Here is a 21081-nt window from a genome sequence, read left to right as displayed (position 1 = left end):
TTATTACTAAGATTGATGTATTTGAGCTAATTTTACTAAGAAAAACAGATTTCTGCAGGAAGATCTCGAGGTATGCGTAAATACGGATGGAGAAACCGTAGCAACCCACGGATTTTATCCTAGTCTATATCTATATTCTAATAATAAAGAGAGAAGTGTTTCCATGGTATGGTACGTTATGTTTTCCTTGGTGCGCAGTCGTTGTTCGTCCGTCCTACTAACGTGATCGATACTTGATCCAATCTGGAGTACCGCAACCGGACACGAGTTGTCCTCTTCTTGCCTTCAAATATGGAGCGATCGACTGCCCCACAACCTAACGAGAAATCGAGCAACAGCCACGGTGGCGACCAACGACAACCACGGCAGCGCTGCTCCAGTATCCCCTAAAAAAATCCTTGATCGATCCAGTTTATGGCGCGGATGTACGTCCGGCAAGATCCTCGACTCAACGTGGGAGCTAAGGTGGAGAGGAGTTCCTGGTCACCGTCGAGAGGGGTAATATTGAGCTCGGGCTTCTCCAAGGACGGTGGAAGATCAAATACCAAGTATCGTGAGGTGCAGACCGAGGATCAGCTTAAGGACGACGAGGTGATCGACGCTGCTGCCCGCCGCTTTGCTGTAGACTAGTGGTTGGGGCGCCCCATGGGGTGTCCAATCAAGGAGGCATAAGAATTTCCTAGGTCAACACCATAACAGGGGTAAAACAAGTCTACTGCATTGTATAAACACATAACCAAACCAAACAATGATGTATGGTTTCCAGCACAAAAACGTTTTCAACAGCAGAGGAATACTGGAATAGGACATGACACTAAGGTTGCTCTTTGTTTTCATCACAGATATCTACAAGCAGGGACTGAGAATGCAGGCTTCTATTTGCCAGTGGTTGAGAATAAGGCAGCTTGAAACTCTAATTGCTCTTGTTGCTCTACGATGAGGAGTCAGCGGCCGCCGCCTTGATGGTGGACATGGGGAGCCCTGTGGACTTCAGGATGCTCTTCAGGTAGATGGCGTGCCAGATCTTGGAACACAGCCCATGCCAACCCCATCACAGAGCCGGCATCATCGAGCCCTTCATTCGTGGCAGCAGCATCTTTCGCTTAGTACCTGAAGGAGAAGAAGCACAGTGTAAGGGAAGTTTCCCAGAGCTGTTGTCCAAGGAGGAGCAGAAACAAGGATGTGCGGTAGAATAACAAGTACTTGTGAGACACAAAGACCGGTCTCCACGGTCAATGATGTTAACAGCACGTCCTTCCCAGCCACTTCTACAGCATCACAAATCTAGCCTGTTCACACAAGTAAAAAAAATACATAAGTTATTTTCATGGCATAATCGAGTACCGGAATGAAGAAAATGAGTTCACTGTTACTTTGAAGTATGATAATATTCAGGCACACAGATATTCCTTGCAGCTGTGAGAAACAACATAGAACATTAAATGTATCATCCAAGATTTTCAAATGGGGAGTGCTGGGCGTCCCCCGGGGGATTAGAAATCTAATCCCCCAGGTCCCCAACCGTCCGATCAACATATCTGAAACGTTTCCGGCCGTCAGATCAAACCAACCAGTCTCCTCTCCCACTTTTGCTACCATAATGCACCAAAGTAGCAAAAAACGGTTCAATTGTAGCAAACTCTGTTTTCACCTAAAAACACAGACCTCGCCGGAGACTTGCCGGAGTCTCGCCGGAGACTCGCCGGAGATGTCGCCGGAGACCTCGCCGGAGACCCACCGAAAACCTCACCGGAGACTTAGTAGCAAAAAAAAATGCTATAGTAGCCAAAACACACAAAGATTGTAGCAACTTGGTTTTGCTATTGTAGCAAAACCGACCTCGTCGGAGACTCGCCGGAGACCTCGCCGGAGAATTTGTAGCAGAAAAATATACTATTGTAGCAAACACCTATAACAAATGTAGCAAACACTAATTTCAATGGATTCTCGCCGGAGATGTTGTAGCAAAAAAAATAGAATATTGTAGCGAAAAAGGTCTGCTAAATGTAGCAAAAGCGACCTCATCGGAGACCTCGCCGGAGATGTCACTGGAGACCTCATCGGAGACATGGTAGCAAAAATAATATGCTATAGTAGCAAAAGAACACAAAAATTGTAGCAACACCACAAAATAAGTCTTCGGTGCCCCCTGCCCCTTCAACGTGTTCTCCCACCGGTGGGCAGCTCCAGCGCCACGACGATCTGCTCCATGCCGACACAAAGGCGCGGCGGCGTGAGATCCAGGGGCGCGGCGGCGGGTCCAGTGGAACGCGGCGGAGCGAATCAATTGCCCGCGAGCTGCAAGGCCCGCGGCGGCCTGCGAGCTGCAGCGGCCGCGGCTGCTTGGAGTGCCTCAATGGCGCGGAGGCCGGCCAGGAGCCCGGGGAGAAGGCGGCGGCGCGGATGTCGTCCAGCAGCCCAGGGAGAAGGAGACGGCGCGGAGGCCGGTCGAAGGACGGCGGTTGGGGCGAGGCCGGCCAACGGGCGGCGGCGGCGCGGTTGCTTTCCTCATGCGTGTGCGGGCGGAGGCGTAGTTGGTTGGCTCGCCTGTGTGTGGCTGAGAAAAGAAAGGGAAGAAGAAAGATGGGATGGGGCCCGCCATGTGCTGCCGAGCGATGCGTCACGCGCGGAGGGACGATTAGATTTCTAATCCCCCGGCTGATCGTCAGCGTTTCCCTTTTCAAATGGCACATACGTACCTTGGCAGATGACCAATGAGTATCTATATAAGGCTCCATCCACTTTTGCTAGAGAAATGAAGTAGCTAGTCCAAAGGAAATTCAAAGCATTGTACAAAATAAAAATATTTTCATAACATGACATGTGGTGCATACATTGAGTTGCTTGGATAGTTCCTCAGAGTAATTGACATACTCTCTTTCGGTATCATAGCTATGAAGGTATGTGTGGTACTCACTCCACCATTTGTACCCCTACACTGAAAAGGATAGAGAGATAAATCTCATTCCTTAGAAATTATTAGGAGACAACAAATAAATTTTAACTGAAGACATGAAGGTGAAAAAAATCTATTTTCAATAAGATAAGGTAAGGAAATAAGAAGAGTGGCTAGTATTTATCAGAAAAAATTAGTTCCTTAGAAAAATGCCAAAGAGTCTACCCTATCCCCTGCCACTCCTCTACTCGCCATTTCACAACCTTCTTGGTCGCCAACTTAGTCCTCGGTCACCATCCCGTGCTCCTGCAAAGAGATAGAGAGTGGGGTTAGATCGGAGAGAGAGAAGCCTGGCGAGAGGGGGAAAATGTGAGCGAGACCCCTCCTGCACACAGGAGCCATGTTGGATGGCCTTGAACTGTGTCCGTAAAATTTGCACCGCCAAAGTCTATTTGACCTAGAAACTAATAGGAAACACATTTTTGAATACATATATAGGCATTAGAGAATGCTATCCACCTGCTATTTCATAAAGGTACTATTCAGAGTAGATATGACATCTTTTAGTACTGCAATCAATGATGTTTAATGTTGCTTAAAACAATGGCCATTGAACTCACAAGCTGCAGGATAAATTGACACTAAGTTTTTCATATATATCTTTCTCCAGAAAACCATTTTCTGTACGGCCTTGTAACTGAACTGAACCAACGTTCCACTGGACCGCACGCCGAGAAGCGTTTCCGTGGTTTGGTCCGTCATGTTTACGCTTTGGTCCAACGCATATACGCCTTCAACCGTCCGTTCGAAAGCCTTCCTAAGTCGCCCCTTGTCAAGGACCGACTGTGTCCCGTTCAAGCCCGTTCTACAAGGATTCCATGTCCGGATCAATTTCCAAAACGGATGATTTTGCTTTATAATGCAATCACAGAAGCTCCGACCAAAGTCAAAATCGATTGCCCTGGAAATTTGTGACGGAGCGCAACAGGAGAAACAGCTAGATCGAGTGAGGATTGGCCAAACGCAGAAGCAAAACGACCGGGATAATGCACTGCCGCCGCAACCGCCCTTCGCGGATGTAAGAGGAGAGACCGCGCGTGCGGCAGCCGGCAGGTCGATCTACTGCACGCACATGACGCGACCTTCATTACATGGCCTGCTTGGCGCCACAGTGGCATAGGTGTGGTGGATGTCAGGGACGCCGATGCCGGCTATGTCCTGCACCATACAGACGAGACCTGTGAACTGCCGCGCCTAAGATCGTTCTGAAGTGTCCTCCGCCAATTGAGTTCAGATCGGAACGGTAGCCACTCTTGCACCGTACATCAGAATACCGATCGGAGCCAATCGAGTTTGGAGCGGTGGCGCTCGAAAACGAGATTCTCGATGGTAACAGAGCGATGGGTCGTCCTCTAACTGTATAGGACAACTCAAGGAAGCTTTTGCATCGTAATACATAAGTGGGCAGAAACAATCGATCTCCAGAAATTTTTGGGAGAAGCTACTGAAGTCGTTCCTCACCAAGCTGTGATCTACATTTGTGGGCATCCAGTACTACTTCTAGGCCTGGCACCGGCAGCTTAACATTCAACATCCCAAGTTTCTATACTGTTGATGATTACTTGGTGACTAAGCTGGAGTAACTGAAGTTTCGTTCAGGACTGGAGTTCAATTACGCCTTCAGGTTCACTAGATCAGCGTTTTATATATGTTTGGTGGTGATTTTTGTTGCTAGCAAGAGCTTAGGTGATTCAAAGCGTACTCAGTTTCTATTTTGTTGGGAGTGATCACCTGGAGTGTGGTAAGTCAGTCCACCGTGGGCGACGGGGCACTTATCCAAATATGACATATCATTCAGTACTTGTCAGTCTGATCTCTCTGGATTAGTACATTTTACATTGAATTTAGCATTGGTTTGCTGCGTATGAAATTGCAAGTTAAACGATATGCATCTGAACTCTGAACAATCAGAGGTGCATTGGCGCGTTAAAAAAATAGGAAATTCTAAGAGTTGAGATGACACAACCATGAAACAAGCAATCTTGTGTTGAGGGCAGTTTTGTTAATCATATAGATATAGACGATACTTACTGCAATCTAATGTTTATTGGTATCCATCTACCTATATGCCAAGTTATTTGGAAGTTTCTTTAATCTGGTGAGTTTGACCTGTTTCAGTAATAAAGTAACCACAATTTTATACATTCTCCTTTCTAAATACACGTACTTCCATCCAATTTTAAACTTATATGTATTCATTTATGTTTTTTAGTAGCTAAACAGGAATGCTTCGATTTTCTCCTGTGTGGTGACGATGACTTTCCAATCGGTGACGAACACTGGGACAGAGCTGAATTTTGGTGGTATATGTGGCTGTCCACCGGTGGTGTCATTGAGCTGTACAAGCATGTTAATGATAAAATATATCGCGGGCAATTGATTCGCTCCGCCGCGTTCCACTGGACCCGCCGCCGCGCCCCTGGATCTCACGCCGCCGCGCCTTTGTGTCGGCATGGAGCAGATCGTCGTGGCGCTGGAGCTGCCCACCGGTGGGAGAACACGTTGAAGGGGCAGGGGGCACCGAAGACTTATTTTGTGGTGTTGCTACAATTTTTGTGTTCTTTTGCTACTATAGCATATTATTTTTGCTACCATGTCTCCGATGAGGTCTCCAGTGACATCTCCGGCGAGGTCTCCGATGAGGTCGCTTTTGCTACATTTAGCAGACCTTTTTCGCTACAATATTCTATTTTTTTTGCTACAACATCTCCGGCGAGAATCCATTGAAATTAGTGTTTGCTACATTTGTTATAGGTGTTTGCTACAATAGTATATTTTTCTGCTACAAATTCTCCGGCGAGGTCTCCGGCGAGTCTCCGACGAGGTCGGTTTTGCTACAATAGCAAAACCAAGTTGCTACAATCTTTGTGTGTTTTGGCTACTATAGCATTTTTTTTTGCTACTAAGTCTCCGGTGAGGTTTTCGGTGGGTCTCCGGCGAGGTCTCCGGCGACATCTCCGGCGAGTCTCCGGCGAGACTCCGGCAAGTCTCCGGCGAGGTCTGTGTTTTTAGGTGAAAACAGAGTTTGCTACAATTGAACCGTTTTTTGCTACTTTGGTGCATTATGGTAGCAAAAGTGGGAGAGGAGACTGGTTGGTTTGATCTGACGGCCGGAAACGTTTCAGATCTGTTGATCGGACGGTTGGGGACCTGGGGGATTAGATTTCTAATCCCCCGGGGGACGCCCAGCACTCTGACGATCAGCCGGGGGATTAGAAATCTAATCGTCCCTCCGCGCGTGACGCATCGCTCGGCAGCACATGGCGGGCCCCATCCCATCTTTCTTCTTCCCTTTCTTTTCTCAGCCACACACAGGCGAGCCAACCAACTACGCCTCCGCCCGCACACGCATGAGGAAAGCAACCGCGCCGCCGCCGCCCGTTGGCCGGCCTCGCCCCAACCGCCGTCCTTCGACCGGCCTCCGCGCCGTCTCCTTCTCCCTGGGCTGCTGGACGACATCCGCGCCGCCGCCTTCTCCCCGGGCTCCTGGCCGGCCTCCGCGCCATTGAGGCACTCCAAGCAGCCGCGGCCGCTGCAGCTCGCAGGCCGCCGCGGGCCTTGCAGCTCGCGGGCAATTGATTCGCTCCGCCGCGTTCCACTGGACCCGCCGCCGCGCCCCTGGATCTCACGCCGCCGCGCCTTTGTGTCGGCATGGAGCAGATCGTCGTGGCGCTGGAGCTGCCCACCGGTGGGAGAACACGTTGAAGGGGCAGGGGGCACCGAAGACTTATTTTGTGGTGTTGCTACAATTTTTGTGTTCTTTTGCTACTATAGCATATTATTTTTGCTACCATGTCTCCGATGAGGTCTCCAGTGACATCTCCGGCGAGGTCTCCGATGAGGTCGCTTTTGCTACATTTAGCAGACCTTTTTCGCTACAATATTCTATTTTTTTTGCTACAACATCTCCGGCGAGAATCCATTGAAATTAGTGTTTGCTACATTTGTTATAGGTGTTTGCTACAATAGTATATTTTTCTGCTACAAATTCTCCGGCGAGGTCTCCGGCGAGTCTCCGACGAGGTCGGTTTTGCTACAATAGCAAAACCAAGTTGCTACAATCTTTGTGTGTTTTGGCTACTATAGCATTTTTTTTTGCTACTAAGTCTCCGGTGAGGTTTTCGGTGGGTCTCCGGCGAGGTCTCCGGCGACATCTCCGGCGAGTCTCCGGCGAGACTCCGGCAAGTCTCCGGCGAGGTCTGTGTTTTTAGGTGAAAACAGAGTTTGCTACAATTGAACCGTTTTTTGCTACTTTGGTGCATTATGGTAGCAAAAGTGGGAGAGGAGACTGGTTGGTTTGATCTGACGGCCGGAAACGTTTCAGATCTGTTGATCGGACGGTTGGGGACCTGGGGGATTAGATTTCTAATCCCCCGGGGGACGCCCAGCACTCCCCTTCAAAATAAGGATGCCATCTCAGTTATTACAGATAGCCTCTGGAGCGGTTCTTTTTCCTGAGGGAAAAGCGGGCGGCGCTCATCTGTTCCCGTCCGGCCAAGTCGCCGGTCCCTGCCTCCTCCATCGGCCGCTCCGGTGACGGGAGGGGGTGGGGACCCCGGAGTGACTGCTCCGGCCTCTAGCCCGGGTTGCCTAGTGTTTTCTTGAGGCGCTGCTTCTATGGAGGAGACTGCGCCGCGTCGAAATAATTTGCCTCTGCTCTTCCTCCATCTCGACGTCGCTCCAACCGGTGGCGTCAGGGGGCAAATGGCCTGGTCGTCTCGCTGGTCTCCGGATCTGGTGAGATTTGTTGTCGGTGATCGGTGTTCGATACTTTCTGTTGAGTATCGTGATTATTTAGGAAACAATAGATAGTGTAGGATTCTATTCTACCTTGCCTTGTACTCCAAGTAGATCATTGTACTCATATATATTGCCCATGAGGCCCAAGCAATACAACAACGATTCCACCAATCTTCTCTCTATCGTCCTTCTACATGGTATCAGCCTAAACTCGATCAAAACCCTAGCCGCCGACCGCTTCCGCACCGCGCCGCCCCCGGGACGGCCGATCTCCATGATCGCCACCGGGGGCCGCGCCGCCCGTACCTAGGGTTCGTCCGCCGGTCCAGTTGATCGGCTGCCCTAGACAGTCTTTTTCCCGATCACTTGATCTGGGTTTTTCTCTCTCCGCCCGGTCGCTTTGATCGGCGTTTACTTTTTGGTTTTCCGATCTACAGATCGGGTTGCGTCGCCCATCGCCGCCATCGACCCTCGCGCGCCTCTTCTTCGACCTCGGCGCGCCCGGCCGGCCTCTACTCTGACACGGTGGCCACGCGCACCATGGCGGCCCGTTAGGGCCAATCGCCGTCTGCACATCGCCTCGCCCATCGCCCTACGCCGGCCGTCACCGCCCTGCTCCGAACGGGACACCTGCAACGCCCCAACCCGGCGCGACGCCCCGTCAAGTCGGCCCGCCCGTCGATCTACGCCGCGCATGTACGGCCGCTCTGCCGTCCGTCGTCGTCGGCCTCATCTCGGACTCCGTCGCCACCCCGCATCCACCGAGCGGCGTCCTCGATCTCGCGCGCGATCGGCTTGATCACCCGCTCGCCGCCGCGATCCGCCTCATCTATGCCGCACGACCGACCTGGCCGTCGACCGCGCGCGCCTTCGCAGGTCCCATGAAGAGGGTCATAGTTCAGCGCGCCCCTCTACCGATCGAGCATCGGGCTGCCGCTGCGTCGCCCGTCGGGCCGCAGTGCCGCTGCCCCGTGGTTCTCACCGCGGCTGCATCGACCCGCGCACGCCGCTGCGTCGCCCTACGGGTCGTCGCGCCGCGGCGTGCTGTCCACGCCGCCGCCCGAGGCCGTTCCCGCGGCTGCCCCGACATGCGTGTTGCCGCTGCGTCGCCCCTACGGGCCGTAGCGCCGCGGCGCGCTGTCCACGCCGCCGCCCCGAGGTCTTCCCCGCCGTCGCCCCGACATGCGCGTCGCCGCTGCGTCGCTCCTTCGAGCCGTAGCGCCGCGGCACGCGGTCCACTATGCCGCCCCCGCGCGTTGACGTCTTCGTGGTATGCGCTGCGCCGCCTCCCTAGGCGCAGGAACCCACCGTCCGCGCATGGTCTTCGTCAAGCTGTCGGGTTCTTCGCCTACTTCGAGCATCGCCACCGCGCCCTAACCCTAGCCGCCGCCACGGGTCGTCGTCCCTGCCGTAGCCGCCTCCAAGCCGCCGCCGCAGCCGCTGCCCACGCCGCCGCTACCTGCGCCGCTGCCCTACCCCGCAGCCGTGCCCACACCCCAGCCGCCGCGCCCTCCTCCTCGTGCGCCGCCGCTCCATCGCCGTCCACCTCTTTATCTACCCCGACCACCGCGGATGTTGGCCTCGGCACCTTCTACCCCATGTTGGATGGCGCCGCAATCGTCGTCGAGTCCTTCTCTACGCATGCCCGGTGCTGGCAACACCGACGCGTGCCTTCGTCCACGACGTGTCCCCGGGCCCGGCAAACCTGGCGCGACGCCTCGTCAACATCGACTTTGTCCGTCTACGCATGCCCAGTGCTGGCAACACCGATGCGTGCCTTCGTCCACGGCGTGTCCCCGGGTCCGGCAAACCCGGCGCGACGCCCCGTCAACACCGTCTTCTTCCCGGCGCACCACTACCTCAACACCACTGCGCCTACGTCTAACTTGGTGCATCCTTGCGCCCGCGGCTCCATGGCGACCAACTCGACACCGGCCACCCCGACTCGACATCGACCTCGGCATCTCTCGCACGGCTACCTCGACCACGGCTACACCACCCTACGCTCTCGGCTACCTCGACCTCGGCACAAAGGGCTACCACCTTGCTTGAGCAACCTCGCCGGCTTCCACTCCAGCCACAACATCCGCGATGTGTTGACCGTTATGACTGTGGTGGGGATGTCCATTGGCTCCGCCTTCGGATTCTTCTCCAGTCTCATCATCTACGTCGCTACGTTGTGACTGCGGGGGGATGTTGAGTATCGTGATTATTTAGGAAACAATAGATAGTGTAGGATTCTATTCTACCTTGCCTTGTACTCCAAGTAGATCATTGTACTCATATATATTGCCCATGAGGCCCTGATACGTCTCCGACGTATCGATAATTTCTTATGTTCCATGCCACATTATTGATGTTATCTACATGTTTTATGCACACTTTATGTCATATTCGTGCATTTTCTGGAACTAACCTATTAACAAGATGCCGAAGTGCCGATTCTTTGTTTCTGCTGTTTTTGGTTTCAGAAATCCTAGTAAGGAAATATTCTCGGAATTGGACGAAATCAACGCCCAGGGGCCTATTTTTCCACGAAGCTTCCAGAAGTCCGAAGACGAAACGAAGAGGGGCCACGAGGCAGCCAGAGCATAGGGCGGCGCGGCCCCTGCCCTGGCCGCGCGGCCCTATGGTCTGGGCCCCTCGCGCCGCCTCTTGACCTACCCTTCCGCCTACTTAAAGCCTCCGTGACGAAACCCCCAGTACCGAGAGCCACGATACGGAAAACCTTCCAGAGACGCCGCCAACGCCGATCCCATCTCGGGGGATCCAGGAGATCGCCTCCGGCACCCTGCCGGAGAAGGGAATCATCTCCCGGAGGACTCTACGCCGCCATGGTCGCCTCCGGTGTGATGTGTGAGTAGTCTACCCCTGGACTATGGGTCCATAGCAGTAGCTAGATGGTTGTCTTCTCCCCATTGTGCTATCATTGTCGGATCTTGTGAGCTGCCTAACATGATCAAGATCATCTATCTGTAATTCTATATGTTGCGTTTGTTGGGATCCGATGAATAGAGAATACTTGTTATGTTGATTATCAAAGTTATATCTATGTGTTGTTTATGATCTTGCATGCTCTCCGTTACTAGTAGATGCTCTGGCCAAGTAGATGCTTGTAACTCCAAGAGGGAGTATTTATGCTCGATAGTGGGTTCATGCCTGCATTGACACCGGGACAAGGATGAAAGTTCTAAGGTTGTGTTGTGCTGTTGCCACTAGGGATAAAACATTGATGCTATGTCTAAGGATGTAGTTGTTGATTACATTACGCACCATACTTAATGCAATTGTCTGTTGCTTTGCAACTTAATACTGGAGGGGGTTCGGATGATAACCTGAAGGTGGACTTTTTAGGCATAGATGCAGTTGGATGGCGGTCTATGTACTTTGTCGTAATGCCCAATTAAATCTCACTATACTCATCATGATATGTATGTGCATGGTCATGCTCTCTTTATTTGTCAATTGCCCAACTGTAATTTGTTCACCCAACATGTTGTTTGTTTTATGGGAGAGACACCTCTAGTGAACTGTGGACCCCGGTCCAATTCTCTTTACTGAAATACAATCTACTGCAATACTGTTTTACTGTTTTCTGCAAACAATCATCTTCCACACAATACGGTTAATCCTTTGTTACAGCAAGCCGGTGAGATTGACAACCTCACTGTTTCGTTGGGGCAAAGTACTTTGGTTGTGTTGTGCAGGTTCCACGTTGGCGCCGGAATCCCTGGTGTTGCGCCGCACTACATCCCGTCGCCATCAACCTTCAACGTGCTTCTTGGCTCCTCCTGGTTCGATAAACCTTGGTTTCTTTCTGAGGGAAAACTTGCTGCTGTGCGCATCATACCTTCCTCTTGGGGTTCCCAACGAACGTGTGAGTTACACGCCATCAAGCTCTTTTTCTGGCGCCGTTGCCGGGGAACTGAAGAAAAGCTACACCACAAAGATTTCTAACTCCCACGCCAACTACACGCCAGCTCTTTTTCTGGCGCCGTTGCCGGGGAGATCAAGACACGCTGCAAGGGGAGTCTCCACTTCTCAATCTCTTTACTTTGTTTTTGTCTTGCTTAGTTTTATTTACTACATTATTTGCTGCATTAAATCAAAATACAAAAAAATTAGTTGCTAGTTTTACTTTATTTGCTATCTTGTTTGCTATATCAAAAACACACAAAAAATTAGTTACTTGTTTTACTTTACTTAATATCATGCATGTTTTTATTTCACTAGTTAAGCATAATGGAAAACAACAAAAATATGAGAGATCTTTATGAAATTTATCTTGAATTAGGACATGATGTGTTTGAAGAGAGAATTAAAAAACCCATGGAACTTTATATGCATGCTAATGGGAATGTTATTACTATGGATGCTTTGAACACCATTGTTGCTAATGCTATGGAAAATTCTAAGCTTGGGGAAGCTGGCTCTGATGAGCATGATCTTTTTAGTCCCCCAAGCATTGAGAAGAAAATTTTCTTTTATGATTACAATATGCCTCCTATATATGATGATAGCCACTTTGTTGAATTTGCTCCCACTACAACTAATAAAATTGATTATGCTTATGTGGAGAGTAATAATTTTATGCATGAGACTGATGATAAGAATGCTTTATGTGATAGTTATATTGTTGAGTTTGCTCATGATGCTACTGAAAGTTATTATGAGAGAGGAAAATATGGTTGTAGAAATTTTCATGTTACTAAAACACCTCTCTATGTGCTGAAATTTTTTAAGCTACACTTGTTTTATCTTTCTACGCTTGTTGCATTATGCTTCTTGAACTTGTTTATTTACAAGATTCCTCTTCATAGGAAGCATGTTAGACTTAAATTTGTTTTGAATTTCCCTCTTGAAGCTCTCTTTTGCTTCAAATACTATTTCTTGCGAGTGCATCATCAAAACTGCTGAGCCCATCTTAATGGCTATAAAGAAAGAACTTCTTGGGAGATAACCCATGTGTTATTTTACTACAGTACTTTGTTTTTATTTTGTGTCTTGGAAGTTGTTTACTACTGTAGCAATCTCTCCTTATCTTAGTTTTGTGTTTTGTTGTGCCAAGTAAAGCCGTTGATAGAAAAGTAAGTACTAGATTTGGATTACTGCGCAGTTCCAGATTTCGTTGCTGTCATGAATCTGGGTCCACCTCCCTGTAGGTAGCTCAGCAAATTAAGCCAATTTACGTGCATGATCCTCAGATATGTACGCAACTTTCATTCAATTTGAGCATTTTCATTTGAGCAAGTCTGGTGCCATTTTAAAATTCGTCAATACGAACTGTTCTGTTTTGACAGATTCTGCCTTTTATTTCGCATTGCCTCTTTTGCTATGTTGGATGAATTTCTTTGATCCATTAATGTCCAGTAGCATTATGCAATGTCCAGAAGTGTTAAGAATGATTGTGTCACCTCTGAATATGTTAATTTTTATTGTGCACTAACCCTCTAATGAGTTGTTTCGAGTTTGGTGTGGAGGAAGTTTTCAAGGATCAAGAGAGGAGTATGATGCAACATGATCAAGGAGAGTGAAAGCTCTAAGCTTGGGGATGCCCCGGTGGTTCACCCCTGCATATATTAAGAAGACTCAAGCGTCTAAGCTTGGGGATGCCCAAGGCATCCCCTTCTTCATCGACAACATTATCAGGTTCCTCCCCTGAAACTATATTTTTATTCCATCACATCTTATGTGCTTTTCTTGGAGCGTCGGTTTGTTTTTGTTTTTTGTTTTGTTTGAATAAAATGGATCCTAGCATTCACTTTATGGGAGAGAGACACGCTCCGCTGTAGCATATGGACAAGTACGTCCTTGGTTTCTACTCATAGTATTCATGGCGAAGTTTCTTCTTCGTTAAATTGTTATATGGTTGGAATTGGAAAATGATACATGTAGTAATTGCTATAAATGTCTTGGGTAATGTGATACTTGGCAATTGTTGAGCTCATGATTAAGCTCTTGCATCATATGCTTTGCACCCATTAATGAAGAAATACATAGAGCATGCTAAAATTTGGTTTGCATATTTGGTTTCTCTAAGGTCTAGATAATTTCTAGTATTGAGTTTGAACAACAAGGAAGACGGTGTAGAGTCTTATAATGTTTTCAATATGTCTTTTATGTGAGTTTTGCTGCACCGGTTCATCCTTGTGTTTGTTTCAAATAAGCCTTGCTAGCCTAAACCTTGTATCGAGAGGGAATACTTCTCATGCATCCAAAATACTTGAGCCAACCACTATACCATTTGTGTCCACCATACCTACCTACTACATGGTATTTTCCGCCATTCCAAAGTAAATTGCTTGAGTGCTACCTTTAAAATTCCATCATTCGCCTTACAATATATAGCTCATGGGACAAATAGCTTAAAAACTATTGTGGTATTGAATATGTAATTATGCACTTTATCTCTTATTAAGTTGCTTGTTGTGCGATAACCATGTTCACTGGGGACGCCATCAACTATTCATTGTTGAATTTCATGTGAGTTGCTATGCATGTCCGTCTTGTCTGAAGTAAGAGCGATCTACCACCCTATGGTTAAGCATGCATATTGTTAGAGAAGTACATTGGGCCGCTAACTAAAGCCATGATCCATGGTGGAAGTTTCCGTTTTGGACATATATCCTCAATCTCAAATGAGAAAATTATTAATTGTTGTTACATGCTTATGCATAAAAGAGGAGTCCATTATCTGTTGTCTATGTTGTCCCGGTATGGATGTCTAAGTTGAAGAATAATCAATAGCGAGAAATCCAATGCGAGCTTTCTCCTTAGACCTTTGTACAAAGCGGCATAGAGGTACCCCTTTGTGACACTTGGTCAAAACATGTGCATTGTGATGATCCGGTAGTCCAAGCTAATTAGGACAAGGTGCGGGCACTATTAGTACACTATGCATGAGGCTTGCAACTTATAAGATATAATTTACATGATACATATGCTTTATTACTACCGTTGACAAAATTGTTTCATGTTTTCAAAATCAAAGCTCTAGCACAAATATAGCAATCGATGCTTTTCCTCTATGGAGGACAATTCTTTTACTTTCAATGTTGAGTCAGTTCACCTATTTCTCTCCACCTCAAGAAGCAAACACTTGTGTGAACTGTGCATTGATTCCTACATACTTGCTTATTGCACTTATTATATTACTCTATGTTGACAATATCCATGAGATATACATGTTATAAGTTGAAAGCAACCGCTGAAACTTAATCTTCTTTTGTGTTGCTTCAATGCCTTTACTTTGAATTATTGCTTTATGAGTTAACTCTTATGCAAGACTTAATTGATGCTTGTCTTGAAGTGCTATTCATGAAAAGTCTTTGCTTTATGATTCACTTGTTTACTCATGTCATATACATTGTTTTGATCGCTGCATTCACTACATATGCTTTACAAATAGTATGATCAAGATTATGATGGCATGTCACTCCAGAAATTATCTGTGTTATCGTTTTACCTGCTCGGGACGAGCAGAACTAAGCTTGGGGATGCTGATACGTCTCCGACGTATCGATAATTTCTTATGTTCCATGCCACATTATTGATGTTATCTACATGTTTTATGCACACTTTATGTCATATTCGTGCATTTTCTCGGAACTAACCTATTAACAAGATGCCGAAGTGCCGATTCTTTGTTTTCTGCTGTTTTTGGTTTCAGAAATCCTAGTAAGGAAATATTCTCGGAATTGGACGAAATCAACGCCCAGGGGCCTATTTTTCCACGAAGCTTCCAGAAGTCCGAAGACGAAACGAAGAGGGGCCACGAGGCAGCCAGAGCATAGGGCGGCGCGGCCCCTGCCCTGGCCGCGCGGCCCTATGGTCTGGGCCCCTCGCGCCGCCTCTTGACCTACCCTTCCGCCTACTTAAAGCCTCCGTGACGAAACCCCCAGTACCGAGAGCCACGATACGGAAAACCTTCCAGAGACGCCGCCAACGCCGATCCCATCTCGGGGGATCCAGGAGATCGCCTCCGGCACCCTGCCGGGAGAGGGGAATCATCTCCGGAGGACTCTACGCCGCCATGGTCGCCTCCGGTGTGATGTGTGAGTAGTCTACCCCTGGACTATGGGTCCATAGCAGTAGCTAGATGGTTGTCTTCTCCTCATTGTGCTATCATTGTCGGATCTTGTGAGCTGCCTAACATGATCAAGATCATCTATCTGTAATTCTATATGTTGCGTTTGTTGGGATCCGATGAATAGAGAATACTTGTTATGTTGATTATCAAAGTTATATCTATGTGTTGTTTATGATCTTGCATGCTCTCCGTTACTAGTAGATGCTCTGGCCAAGTAGATGCTTGTAACTCCAAGAGGGAGTATTTATGCTCGATAGTGGGTTCATGCCTGCATTGACACCGGGACGATGAGAAAGTTCTAAGGTTGTGTTGTGCTTGTTGCCACTAGGGATAAAACATTGATGCTATGTCTAAGGATGTAGTTGTTGATTACATTACGCACCATACTTAATGCAATTGTCTGTTGCTTTGCAACTTAATACTGGAGGGGGTTCGGATGATAACCTGAAGGTGGACTTTTTAGGCATAGATGCAGTTGGATGGCGGTCTATGTACTTTGTCATAATGCCCAATTAAATCTCACTATACTCATCATGATATGTATGTGCATGGTCATGCTCTCTTTATTTGTCAATTGCCCAACTGTAATTTGTTCACCCAACATGCTGTTTGTTTTATGGGAGAGACACCTCTAGTGAACTGTGGACCCCGGTCCAATTCTCTTTACTGAAATACAATCTACTGCAATACTGTTTTACTGTTTTCTGCAAACAATCATCTTCCACACAATACGGTTAATCCTTTGTTACAGCAAGCCGGTGAGATTGACAACCTCACTGTTTCGTTGGGGCAAAGTACTTTGGTTGTGTTGTGCAGGTTCCACGTTGGCGCCGGAATCCCTGGTGTTGCGCCGCACTACATCCCGCCGCCATCAACCTTCAACGTGCTTCTTGGCTCCTCCTGGTTCGATAAACCTTGGTTTCTTTCTGAGGGAAAACTTGCTGCTGTGCGCATCATACCTTCCTCTTGGGGTTCCCAACGAACGTGTGAGTTACATGCTATCAGGCCCAAGCAATACAACAACGATTCCACCAATCTTCTCTCTATCGTCCTTCTACACTTTCAATTGTGTGTGGAGTCTTGCACTTGTGCGCGTGGATGACGGCATGCGGCGGCGTTTCTCTTCTTCGACTATGTCAAGTGAAGATGACGTCGTTGGGATTTGGTGACCACGGGGAAGATCCCCGGCTGACGTGCCACAAAGTCTCGGGTTCACCGCTTGCGATAGCCCGGTTCATCGGCTCAAGAAGCATCTTTGAATGCGATGGTGCTCTCCCAGATCTAGGTGTGGCGGTTATTCGACTCTTTTTCCGGTGCTACCATAGTGGCAGTGGAGGAAGATGGACGATGTTTCGGCGAGGCACAGGTTTCTCCAAGGGTGAACTTGTAGTTTTACTTCTTGTGGGTTTCTTTGTGCAAAGTTGCTTGACACAAATGTTTGTCTTATGTAGTGACCATATGTGTAATCTCTGTAAACAGACTGTCTAATGAAATATATAGTTACATCAAAAAGTTATTACAGATAGCTTATTTCCATATAAGGCAACTTATTTTCGCAGAACAGCTAGAGAAACATTGAAGAAATTTTATTTTGGAAGCCAGAGCTTTCAAAAGTGACATCCATTGAAGAGAAGAGCTAATGTATTTTTACCGTCATTGAGTATTTGTATAGGCTTAGAGCATATTTGCCCGTAACTTCTTTAAATGCCGTAACTTTGGGTTAAATTGTAAAAAAGCCAAATGACGTAAAATCAAAAGAAAAGGATCACCTTTAACTTTGAATTCTCTTTTTCAATATAAGCAACATAAAGTCATAATTTGATAATTAATATTTCTTGACAATTGTATTTTTCAGAGCACCACATATCTAAACTAAGATGCCATAAAAATAATAAACATGCTGCAAAGGAGCTGACGATAGAATTGCAATCTCTCTAGATCTGAAACTCAATACTATGCAAGAAAACACAAACACTGAAAAAAGCAAGCATAGACATTTGACATTTAAACCATTACCTTGCAGATGAGATAGATGAAATCTATTTCAAGACCTTCAAGCAGATTGATCAGATGCTAAAATTTGCATCACAAATGTTTTTTTCTAATACATAGTGAATCTGCAATGCATGAAAAGAAAGTATGGGAGGATATAGTTGCAAGAGCAATTTTCTATGAACACAATACAAATCCCAAACTTACACTATGCTTCAAATCCTAAAAACGTCCAACCATTACATGCTTGAATAGCAAGGTTTGTGCCTAATCTTTTGTAGAACGTCATCTTCTTGCTTCAGACTACACCTGAACAAAAACACTGTGGGCAAAGTCATATGCACAACCAAAACAAAATATATCTGCTCTAGAAATTAGCTTGTGAGTGCGAAGAGAGCTGCACCATGATGACCCACAAGTATAGGGGATCGTAACAGTCTTCGCGGGAAGTAAAACCCAATTTATTGATTCGACACAAGGGGAGATAAAGAATACTTGAAAGCCTTAACGGTGGAGTTGTCAATTCAGCTGCACCTGGAAACAGACTTGCTCGCAAGAGTTTATCAGTAGTAACAGTTTATAGCAGTAGCAGTAGTGAAATAACAGCAGCAGTGTAACAAAGACAGCAGTAGTGATTATAGTAAACAGCAGGATTAAAATACTGTAGGCACAGGGATGGATGACGGGCGTTGCATGGATGAGAGAAACTCATGTAACAATCAAAGCAGAGCATTTGCAGATAATAATAAAACGGTGTCCAAGTACTAAGCAATCCATAGGCATGTATTCCATATATAGTCGTACGTGCTCGCAATGAGAAATTTGCACAACATCTTTTGTTATACCAGCCGGTGGCAGCCGGGCCTCTAGGGAATCTACTGGATATTAAGGTACTACTTTTAATAGAGTACCGGAGCAAAGCATTAACACTCCGTGAACACATGTGATCCTCACATCACTGCATTCCCCTCCGGTTGTCCCAATTTCTGTCACTTTGGGGCCTCGGGTTCCGGACAGCGACATGTGTATACAACTTGCATGTAAGATCATAAAACAATGCATATCATCATGAAACAATAACATGTTCAGATCTGAGATCATGGCACTCGGGCCCTAGTGACAAGCATTAAGCATAACAAGTTGCAACAATATCATCAAAGTACCAATTACGGACACTAGACACTATGCCCTAACAATCTTATGCTATTACATGACCAATCTCATCCAATCCCTACCATCCCCTTCAGCCTACAGCGGGGGAATTACTCACACATGGATGGGGGAAACATTGCTGGTCGATGGAGAGGCGTCGGTGATGATGATGGCGATGATCTCCTCCAATTCCCCATCCCGGCGGAGTGCCAGAACGGAGTTTCTGGTCCCGAGACAGAGTTTCGTGATGTGGCGGTGTTCTGGAGGGTTTCTGGCGACTTCGACTTCCTGTTAATAGGTTAGTTCCGGAAAACGCATAAAAACATTATAAAGTGTGAGCAAAACATGTAGGTATTGTCATAAAACAAGCATGGAACATCAGAAATTATAGATACGTTGGAGACGTATCACACCATTGCCACGGCCAGTTTGAGCCGCCCTCGCACCAGCCTTTTTCCTCGATTGTCTCCAACGTCCTCATGTTCCAGCCCCATCAAGAAACCAGTGGGAACCTTGGTAGTGTGTACCTGAACCTGCAACGAGTGATAGGAACCCGAGATTATCAATCGAGCATTCGTGCTGCCCCGACACGAGGATGACGGTGAAAGTACCAGGGACATGGACCGTGGATGCACCAGGGACACGGACGATAGCATCGTTGGGGGCGCAGGCGACGGATCTGAACGTCCTTGTCGGCTTCTTCTGGTCTATCTATGCTCCTTGTCGACTTGTCGTCTCTTTCGGCAGCAGCTCTCCAAAATATTAGGAGCATACAAGTGCTACAGCGAATAAAGAAAGATCGCACAGATATAATACACGAATGGACCAAGGCTCCATAGATGAATAATAGGCACGAACGCTAATATGTAGAGGGGAGAAGCAACAACTTCACATCACTAAAATAAGTTAGACCATAGCACAAAAGTGAATAAAACACTTGAAAGGCTTAGGGGAACCTCACATGATTTAGAAGCTGGACCTCATGTATTCTCCACCACCTACAAGCTACAATAAAGCAGAACATTGATAAGGAGACACAAAAAAAGGAAAGAATAATCATCCTTGAAAAACTAATCTGCAAAGAATAGAAATAAGGATATCTACATTACCTGCTCGACGACCATATAGATATTCCGTCGAACACCATGTCTGCATAGTTCATCAGGTCGCCCCAGGGTCGTGGATCAGCGAGCTCAGAGCAGATCAGGGAGCGCATGACGTCTCAATGAAGGCAGAACCGAGAGAGGAGAAAGGCCGGTGGATGTTGGGAGGGGTGGCTAGCCCGGCAAGGATGGGTAGAGCGGCAGGGAGATCGGACCTCCTCCTCCACTTCCTCACCATCTTGTCAACCGCTCCTGCACTGTTGTTGTGCTCGACAACGAGAGCCGCCGGCTTCTGCGAAGAACTTGAGCCACCACCTAGAGTGGTGGCCGCCCTGCTCGAGGAGGAGACTGACGGCGAGGTGCATCAAGGGAAGGGGGAGCGCGAGGGGAGGAGACGGTGAGAGGCGGCGGCGATGGGAATGGGGTAGGGTTCTTTACCGCTAGGCTGCTTCTCCTAGCGACTCCATTTTTATTTTGCGGTCTCTTATTTTCTACCTCAATGATACGACAAAGGCCAAACCAACTACATCGTGACACCTGGGCTAGCAGATGGAAACAAACGAACGCCACCGACTAGCCCTTCAGCACCAAGTGCCCATCGTGGATAGCCCCAGAGGCTCGGTAGGGTGCACGCACTTGCTTGTTCTCAATGCTGCCACCGACCCTCTCGAACAACGCCATATGGGCAATCCACCGATCTCTATGGCAATATACAACACCAGCAGGCCCACGGACGACAGGAGAAGCCCGGCCGGCGCCGGACGGGTGGCGAAGGCTGCGGTGGGCACTCGGGCAGCATCGGCTGCCAGCCACCACGACCCGCACATTGTGGCTCCACGGCCGATGGCTAAGCTGAGGAGCCGTGGGTCTTGGTGATCTCAGTGCGGTCTCGATGAACATGGTGACGACGAGGAACACCTTACGTTTCAGGTCCATGGTGACGACGGCGGCATGAGAGGTCTGGCATGTCCTGGCATGCAGAAGAGGGCCGCGTGCGATCCCCTGGTGGAGGTTGCTGATGACCTGTAGCAGCTACGTCTACGTGTTGG

At 47.9% G+C, this 21081-nt stretch overlaps 2 long non-coding RNA genes across 4 annotated transcripts; both read right to left on the bottom strand.

Moving 5' to 3' along the window:
• Positions 1-702: 702 nt before the first annotated feature.
• Positions 703-17876, bottom strand: LOC127293225 (uncharacterized). 2 transcript variants are annotated; one of them, XR_007845661.2, is made up of 5 exons: positions 17802-17876; positions 3122-3202; positions 2700-2938; positions 1204-1289; positions 703-1110 (listed from the first exon to the last, which is right to left on the bottom strand). It is a non-coding gene; the product is annotated as an uncharacterized lncRNA (long non-coding RNA). The 2 variants fall into 2 exon arrangements; XR_011742622.1 differs by lacking the exon at positions 1204-1289.
• A 16-nt stretch (positions 17877-17892) lies between these two features.
• Positions 17893-20521, bottom strand: LOC127293224 (uncharacterized). 2 transcript variants are annotated; one of them, XR_007845660.2, is made up of 5 exons: positions 20039-20521; positions 19891-19934; positions 19541-19708; positions 19343-19456; positions 17893-18099 (listed from the first exon to the last, which is right to left on the bottom strand). It is a non-coding gene; the product is annotated as an uncharacterized lncRNA (long non-coding RNA). The 2 variants fall into 2 exon arrangements; XR_007845659.2 differs by having other exon boundaries at positions 17894-18099; positions 19343-19462; positions 20039-20518.
• Between the last annotated feature and the right edge of the window lie 560 nt (positions 20522-21081).

The sequence above is a fragment of the Lolium perenne genome, chromosome 4 (assembly GCF_019359855.2).
Source record: "Lolium perenne isolate Kyuss_39 chromosome 4, Kyuss_2.0, whole genome shotgun sequence".
Taxonomy (NCBI): domain Eukaryota; kingdom Viridiplantae; phylum Streptophyta; class Magnoliopsida; order Poales; family Poaceae; genus Lolium; species Lolium perenne.
This window is presented reverse-complemented; position numbering and strand designations above follow the sequence as displayed.